This window comes from Sciurus vulgaris, assembly GCF_902686455.1.
Source record: "Sciurus vulgaris genome assembly, chromosome: 11".
Classification (NCBI taxonomy): domain Eukaryota; kingdom Metazoa; phylum Chordata; class Mammalia; order Rodentia; family Sciuridae; genus Sciurus; species Sciurus vulgaris.
Window position 1 is genome coordinate 51,597,747 of NC_136472.1, and position 8,438 is coordinate 51,606,184.

The following is an 8,438-nucleotide window of genomic DNA, read 5'->3' on the forward strand; positions in this document are numbered from 1 at the left end:
AGGGAAACCTGGAGAGCTCGGGAAGAGGGATGAGAAGTTAGGAGTGGCGTTGGGGTGGACTCTGGTTGCAGAAGGTTAAATTAGCCAACAGGGCTAAGAATCCCGAGGGGCGAATACTCCCGCTCTGGCTTGCTCTGGCTTAGCACAAGGCGGACCCTCGGAGAGCTTCTTCCGAACAGACCCCAGTTTCCAAGAAGGAACAAGACCAGGATTCGACAACTGTACAGGACAGGCCTGACAGGCCCTGGCTTCTGCGAGTGGTTGGCCCCAAGAGGAGTCAGGAGGCGCTGGTCTAGTTCCGTGCAGACCGCCCTTCTGCGGTGCCTGGACGGACATCCACCGAGAATAGTCACGACTTCGAAAGGTTCTGGTCAGTCTCCAAGCTTGCATTTGAGCAACCTGCAAAGGACCGAGTGCAAATGAAACGCCCACTTGGCACCCGGACGCTCCGGGGCTCACGGACGTGCCTAGCTGGGGTGGAGGTGGGGGGAGAGCACTGAACAGAAGTACCGCAGTCGCGCCGACCTGCTCTCCTCCCGCAGTTGCGGCTCTGGGCGTGAGTGACGACTGGCGCCCCCGCTCAGTCTCAAGCCCTGACGTGTCTCCGGCTGGCCCTCCCCGGTCAAATGCGCACGGGTTCCCGCGTGGGGCCCGCTGCACGTCAGGCCCTGCAGAGGCGGGTGACGTGCAGGAAAGGCTGTGGTGAGGGTTGGTGGAGGTGATGCTTGGGCTCGCCACATCCCCCCGACACACGCACACCACCACCACCACCACCACCCTCACACACTTTCAGCCGCAAGATTCTAGAAAGGAGGGGCTGCATGGAGCGTGGAGAGAGTGTTAGGAGCCAAAAGGTCTAGAAGGGTCGCTCTGAGGCCAACGCAGGAGTGGCGTGACCACAGAGGGTTTGGGGAGAGAAGGGGAGAAAGTGTAGGGAGACGGAGCAGCTTGCCCTGCGTGGGGTGGTATGTCAGAGCCTGGGAAACTCAGAGCATGGAGCTGCGGTGTTTAACAAATAAATAAGCGAGGGAGGCAGAGAAAAAAAGGTTCGCGTCCTCTCCACTCGGGCCTCTGCCCCGCCCGCCGCCGCCGCCTGTTTGGAGTGATAATCCCCGACCCTACGCGCTGCAGCCAAGGAGGCTGTAAATCGCATCCATCAGCGCTCAGCCATTGGTTCGGAATTAGTCACTACGGCCTTAATTACTTTGTCAAAGATGAAAAATAGTAATTGATTTTGTCCTCGATCACTTTATCCCCCCTTTTCTTGCTGATAAGCAAATAAATAGCTATTTTTGAAAACCCTCATTCGCCCAACCTTATGGGTAGCCTAGCCGAAAGAGAAAAGGCTGTCAGGCAACAGCCTTGACTCTGGTGTTTGTGTCAGAGAGGCCCCGGAGGACCGCCTAATGCATGCAAGTCGCTGCCCTCCTTCGCCCAGAAAAAGGAAAGAGGAGGAAAGAAAAAGAGTTGTTTTGAAGAGAGTGCCTGTTCCGGACGCTTGTGTCATCAGCCTCCTCAAGTCCTCAGGGCAGCATGCAAGAAAGAACTGCCCACGCATTTCCACAGAAAGGCCAGGAAAAATTGCCCACAGTCAACAGTCAGAGCTAAGGTTTGAGCCCGTCCTGTCTATCCTCAGCAGGGCAGCTAGGATGTGAGTAGGTGTCTGTTCAGGTGATTCTCCTGTTATCACCTAAAACTTCTACAGAGGATAAATGTGAGAGTTCAGTGTGGGTTTTAGGTGACCTTCCTGATAGTCCAGAAGCCATGCAGTATTTTTGTCCCACTCGTCCACTACCGCTCAGTTCCACTGCAGCATTGATCTGTGTCAAGAATGTGGGTTCTGCAGACAGACTGCACCACCTCCTGGCTCTGTAACCTTGAAGGGAATTCCTGATCAGTAAAACGTTGATAATAAGAATTAAGTACCTTGGAGGTGGGGCTTCAGGATTAATTGAGAGTATGAAACAAAGTGCCTAGATTGAGACTGACTCTGGTATGCTTTTAATAAACTGTTGCTATTATTTAGTCTAGATAAATCATATGTCTGCAGCCCCACAGATTTTGCAAATAAAACAGAGTCCCTCCACACACACACCCTAGAAGGCTTAATATGGGTAGACATGCTCAGAACAGAAAGCCTTATAAAATAGGTAATCGTGGTACATCATTTTTCATTTCTTATTGAGTGGTTTTGTCACTCAATAATCAAGTATTTACTTTTATTAAAAGAAAATTAGGAGCAACCTAGGAAAGTGCTCAAACATGGAAGCTGCTGAGTGGGCCCCAAAGCACCTTTTATTTAAATCAATGTTAATCTCAACAAAAATGGTAGAATCTTGGAGCTCTGTACTCAGCCTCACTGTACAGTTCTCATCCAGACCCTATGCTGGGGAGACAAACAAATCAAGGCAAACTTCATTTAGCAGAGCATTTCAGAAGAGTCCATACTTGGAAATCAGGGCTTCCACTCAGGAGCTCATTTGTGTGCAAACCGTAGGTCCAAAATCTCTAGACTCAGACAGGCAGGACGCTTGCTCCTGAGTCAGCAGTAGTGACAATTCCTACTTCACTGCAGCAGAACACAGGGCAGTGGGTACTGCGCAGACGCAGAGAAGTTTAGAACAATCTGAAAAGGATGTTCAAGGTCATCTGTAATCCCACATGCCTGCTTTGCCAGGGAGAAAATGAAGTCCAGGGAGGAAAGGAGAGTGCTCAAGGTCACTTGACATATTAAGAGCAAAATCTAGCACTATCTCTTCTTTTAAAAAATTATACGTGTGTGTGTATTATCCTGTGATCTAGTCATCCCCTTCTTAGCAATATATTCCAAAGAAAAATAGTAATTAAAGCCGTGTGTGTGTGTGTGTGTGTGTGTGTGTGTGTGTGTGTGCTCCAGTAAAATATAGAAGTATATCTATTAGGTAGTTACTAGGATTACTTATAGACAAGATGGTCATCCATGTGAGAGGGGTGGATGGAGGTGACAGGAGAGAGGAAACAAAAGAAGTAAAAGAGAGAGAAAGACTGTATTCTGGAAAAAAAGGTTATAATTATATTTACAAGTTTATATAAAAAAGGTACATAATGTTTTTAAGGAAAAATTTAGCAGTAGAATCTATTGCCTTCATTAATGAGAATATACATCAAACAGGCTACTTTCATCAGAAAGTATTAAATTTACATCTATTTTACTGTCTTTCTCTGAGGAGTAGAGCTCAGAAAAATGAATTCAGTTAATTAAGGATCCCAACTACCAATATTTGGCTAATCCTCCTGTCTAAAGTCGTGTTTTTATCTCTTAGCTCTGCTGGGGTGGAACCAAGGCATAATTAAGACCTTTAGAAGACTCAGTCTTGGAATACATGATGTGAATGTGCTCTCTCCACTCCTGCCTTATAATGTACACTAAAATATAAAATAATTTAAAGTAAAATTATACCCAAGTAAAAGTTTCTCATTTCTAATTTTTGCATAATTCTATAGTGACAACATTAATACTTTTCTGAAAAACATATTCATCTCTTTCCTCTGCTGCTCCCTTTTCTCTCTCCTTCCCCCTCCCTTCCTCTCCCTCCTTCCCTTCCTTTCTTTTCTCTGCTTTACTACTTGCACGTGTTTGGTGTAACTACTCAGTAGTCTTTTTATCAGGGGTATTTTTTCCATATTTATCCATCTGCTCCTGGTTCCCAAACCCCAACAGGAAATATTAGCATTGTAAGATGTGTCGGTGGTCAATTGTATTCATTATTGAAAATAGAAGATTTCTAATACTTGGGTGCAAGTAAATTGATATTTTTATGTCTGCAGTGTCGTAGCATTGGTAGATAAGATTATTCCCCTTTCTTAAGTGTTTCTTTTCCCCCTAGTCTTCTCTGGTTGTCCTAGTTAACAGGGAAAAAAATCTTGAGTTCAATGGCAAACAGACCTAGCAGGAATTCTGGCAAGTAGAGCAGAACAGATGTTGAGAAGCTTCGCAGTACAGGCAGTTTATGGAGTTAACCAAGGTTATTGAGTAGAATCTGAAGAAGGTACCAAAAAATACAATGGTAAAGACAGGACCATAATCCATGAAGCAAGGCCTGAAAATTCAAGAAACTTTGCACTAGTAGGAACTGCCAGATGGTACTGATTAAGTTCAGGACCTTGTGATTTTGTCACTGGGTAGCAACCTTATAAAATGGACCCAGAGGGGCATGGACATTAGCAGCAAATTTGGAACTATGGGTTCTAGTAATCTGCAGCATCTAACAGGATGAGACCATATCAAACAATGGCCTGGAGGAGTTCATTCCAGCCTACAACTCTTGACAGACACCTAGGGTTATCTAATCATGATGACCTCTGTCCTTTGTGATGTCACTATTAGAACTTAGAAATGATCCAGGAAATCTTTTTAAACAATATCTTGGTTTGAATTCTATTTTACAGTGTTTCTGTTTCAGTCCAAACCTCCTCCTGGGTAAAGGGTATCATGATATAGTGAAAATAGGCTTTAGAATTAGACAAGAGTTATGAGTTTGAGCCAAGTTCAAATACAAGTCACTGTTCTCTTAGAACTATACCCAGATGGGTTCTTCCTATATACCTCAACATGCCTAGATTTGTTGGTCAAGTCTTTGTTTATTCTGCCTATGTTTCTAGATGGGACAGGAGATTTGCATCCCCCCTGCCTACATTGTTTCCCCCTCTAAAAATGCCAGACCCTGTTATAAACTCTGTGCCTTTGCACCTGCAATACCCTCTGTCTGAAATACCCCTCCCACCAGAGTGAATTCCAACCCACAGCAGGAGACTCACTGCCCAGGTATCTCCTCTCATAGACTCTTTATAAGCAGAGTTAATGTCCACATTCTCTGTGATTCTCTAGCACCTACTGCCTTGTAATTATTTACTTCCATGTGTAGCTTTCCTTTGCAGTAGTTACTGGTCACATTGACTACTTCTATTTAAATTAATTAAAAGAAAATTCAGTGTAGAATTTTATTCTTTTGTCATATTAAATACACTCTTAGTGCCCAACAGCCACTTGTATGGGTCAGTGTAGACAACATTCATTTTTTTTTTTTACTAATTCTTTATTTGTTCTAATTAGTTATACATTCATGCATTTTGATAAATCATACATAGAGTATAATTTCTCATTTTTCTGATTGTACTTGTAAGATCATGTCAGTCATGCAGTCATATAGGAACATGAGGTAATATCATTACAGAAAATTCTGTTGGACAGCAGTGTTCTAAATTGTGGATACTTCAAAGGCAGAGGAATAATTATTTTTTTAAGGTTGTGTGTCTACAACTTGTATTCACATTTAAGGTCATCAGTATTTTTGAATGAATGAGTTTAAAAAATGGAATAGCTTCTTAGTTTCTTGTATGTCACCTTATATGTTTTCACTAAATCATGTTTTTTATTATTATTGTTTTTCATTTTTAAAATTTTTTTCTGATTATGAAGGCAATATGTGTTCCATATGGAAGGTCTGAAAAAGCCCCAAGAAGATCATAAAAATGTATATTTCCACCTACCCCAAAATGTATTGGATTAACATTTTGGTTTAAGGCCTCTGGATCTTCATTTGTATAGAGACTTTTTTATTGTTGTTGCTTTTACAAAATTGAAACATGCTATTCATAGTCTTTGTAATCTGCTATTTTTCCACTTATATTGTTGATTTCATTTTGTCCCATTGCTCTGAAATCTACATTATCTTCTTCCCTCCATGGTGGTACTAGGGATCAAACTCAGGGCTTCAAGATCCTTTGAGTCCTCTATCACTGAGCTACATCTACAGTTCTGCATTGTCACTTTTAGTTACTGAACAAATCTTCATGGTAAGAATATTCCACAATTTTATGTGTGGTGGGAGACTAGGGATTGAATCCAGGGGTAGGCTCCACTACATCCCCAGCCCTTTTTATTTTTTATTTTGAGACAGGGTCTTGCTAAATTGCTGAGGCTGTCCTCAAACTTGCTATCCTCCTGCCTTAGCCTCCTGAGTCACAGAATTATAGGCATGTGCCACCATGCCCAGAGCCTCACCATAATTTAATAGGTAGTTAGTGTGTAGTTCATTGTTTGCAATTTTTTTAAAAAAGAATAGAACTACATTCTATATATTTCTATCTATACATATCTTTGGTCACCTCTCTAATTGGATTCTTAGTGTAGGTTCCTAAATATAAAATTACTATTCAAAAGAATTATACATTTTTTAGAAATGGGTCCCTCTCATTCGGATTAGTTTTTTGTTTGGTTTGCTTTGGTTTTATATCTGCTTCAAGACATGGACATGGAGGTGTATAGGAAGATGTATTCAAGTTCTAAGCCAATGGTGGTGTGCTCTGTGGTTTGTTTCCATGCCTCCTGCCAAGGATGCCCAGCAATCTGTGTATACCTCTGGCTATGAAAAAAAAAGCCAAGTGAACAAAAAGCCATGGCATTTTTTCTATAAAGATGAAACCAATTTTCTCTTCCACATAAAGAAAACTTTTAAATGGAAAGAACATTACTCAGTATATACAAATATTTATAATTATCAGTGTACACAATATCCAAATTTTGCAACTATTAGGATGAAACAAATAAGTCCATCTGTTTACACAGGATTTAATTAAACAGTTTCAAGAAATAATGCAAACATTGTCAAAATGACCAGCATTTGTGAGCACTTCCTCTACAATGGAAATGCCGGATTCAGGCTCTCTCTGGTTTCTGCAGATTATGTGGATGATGACATGTTTTTCCAAGTCATTAACTTGGGCACAGCTTTGAGGCCAAATGAGAAGCTACATCCAAACCATTCTAAGGGTCTGGATGATTGGTGGAGCTGACAAAGGGAAGACCCTCTGTCATTTACTGCTGCGGGAGCATTTGGGGAGTGTGAGCGCCTGTGATGATGCATGGTTCAATGACTCCATTGTTTCACAAAGGCCTGCTTTTGCTGATACTAAGAGAAAAAGGTAGATGTGCCCCCAAATGGGATATTCAAGGTGACACTATCAAAGATATTTCAAATGTACTTTTTCCTCTTAAAACTCTACTGTTATATTTGACATTACAACATCTTTTGCATTACATTATGGAAGAAAAATAAGCAAAAAGAAAAAAATAAGCATTATCTCATCAGGGCTCTTTCAATTACAAGGGACAGAAATTCAATTTAAAACTAGCTGAGGCTCAAGGGACACACAGCCAGAGTCAAATGGAGTTGACTTCAAGGTAGGCATGTTCCATGGGGGCTGCTCACAGCATCAATGTCCTCTCTTTGAGTCCTGGCCTCTATTGGTCCTTCTCTCCTGTGCTTTCAGGCTCTCACGTCATCCAAGTCAGGCCACCCCAGAGACATGAGTTCCCATGTTCAGGGAGATCACTACTCCAGGCTGTGAAGTTTTGGGAAAGCAAAACTTTGATGCAGGTAGATTATTTGGGAGGGGTCCCAGGAGAACCAGTAAAGGACCAAGGAAATGAAAGAGTCAATAAAGAATGTGCTAATGACTGTGCCACCTCTGCAGGCAACTAGGGTTCCTCTGAGGTACTCTGTGGAACACATATCAGAATTCTCTCTCCAAGGTTTGGGAGCTAGGAGCTTTACCCAGAATTCCACCCTTCATTGGCTGAGGACTATCCCTAGTTTTTGAATCCTCAGCACTCTACAGTTGAACTGGACAGGTTTCTCTAACACTGGAAGAAATCTCAGGTAGAGAAATAGTGTGACATGGTTGCTGGAGGTGGGAGAAGCTGCTGGTATTCCAGAAATTGTCCTACATGGCTGTGGGTAACAGAGATTGGCAACACAGGATGCTTCAGGTGTTACTGTTTACTCTGTGATCACAGGGCTGACTGACAGCTGTGACTCTAACCCCACTGCCCATCACCTATGGTGAATACCATGCTGCATACTGCTAGACTGGGAAAAGATCAAAATTTAAAATTAAATTTTGATTTCTGCTGAATGTACGTCACTTTTGCACCATCATAAAGTCACAAATCTGTGAGTTGAACCATTGTAAGTTGGGAACTGTGTGTATGATGAAAACTTTACATAACAGTCAATATAGCTTTAATCTTTTTTCCTATTACAAGACTCATGATTAAAAGTGCACAGGGTAGATGAATTTATAAAATCCTTAGCAGTGTCTCTGCCCCACCCCCAAAAAAAAGCTTCAGTGGTAGAATGTCGGGAGTCACAGGAAGAAAGCTATGTTCAGAAGATGAACAACTCTGAAATCACAGAAATCAGGATTTGAATTCCATTTCTTATGACTATATGACCTTGATCAATTTATTTAAACTCACAAAAGTTTATACCTATCTTACACAGAATTAGTGCTAAACAGAATGACAACTGTTATTATCCTCTGTTAAGTGGGGACCCATAAAGATAGCTTGCTTAGGTTATGTAAGTAATATGCCCAGGAGACAGCCTAACACATAG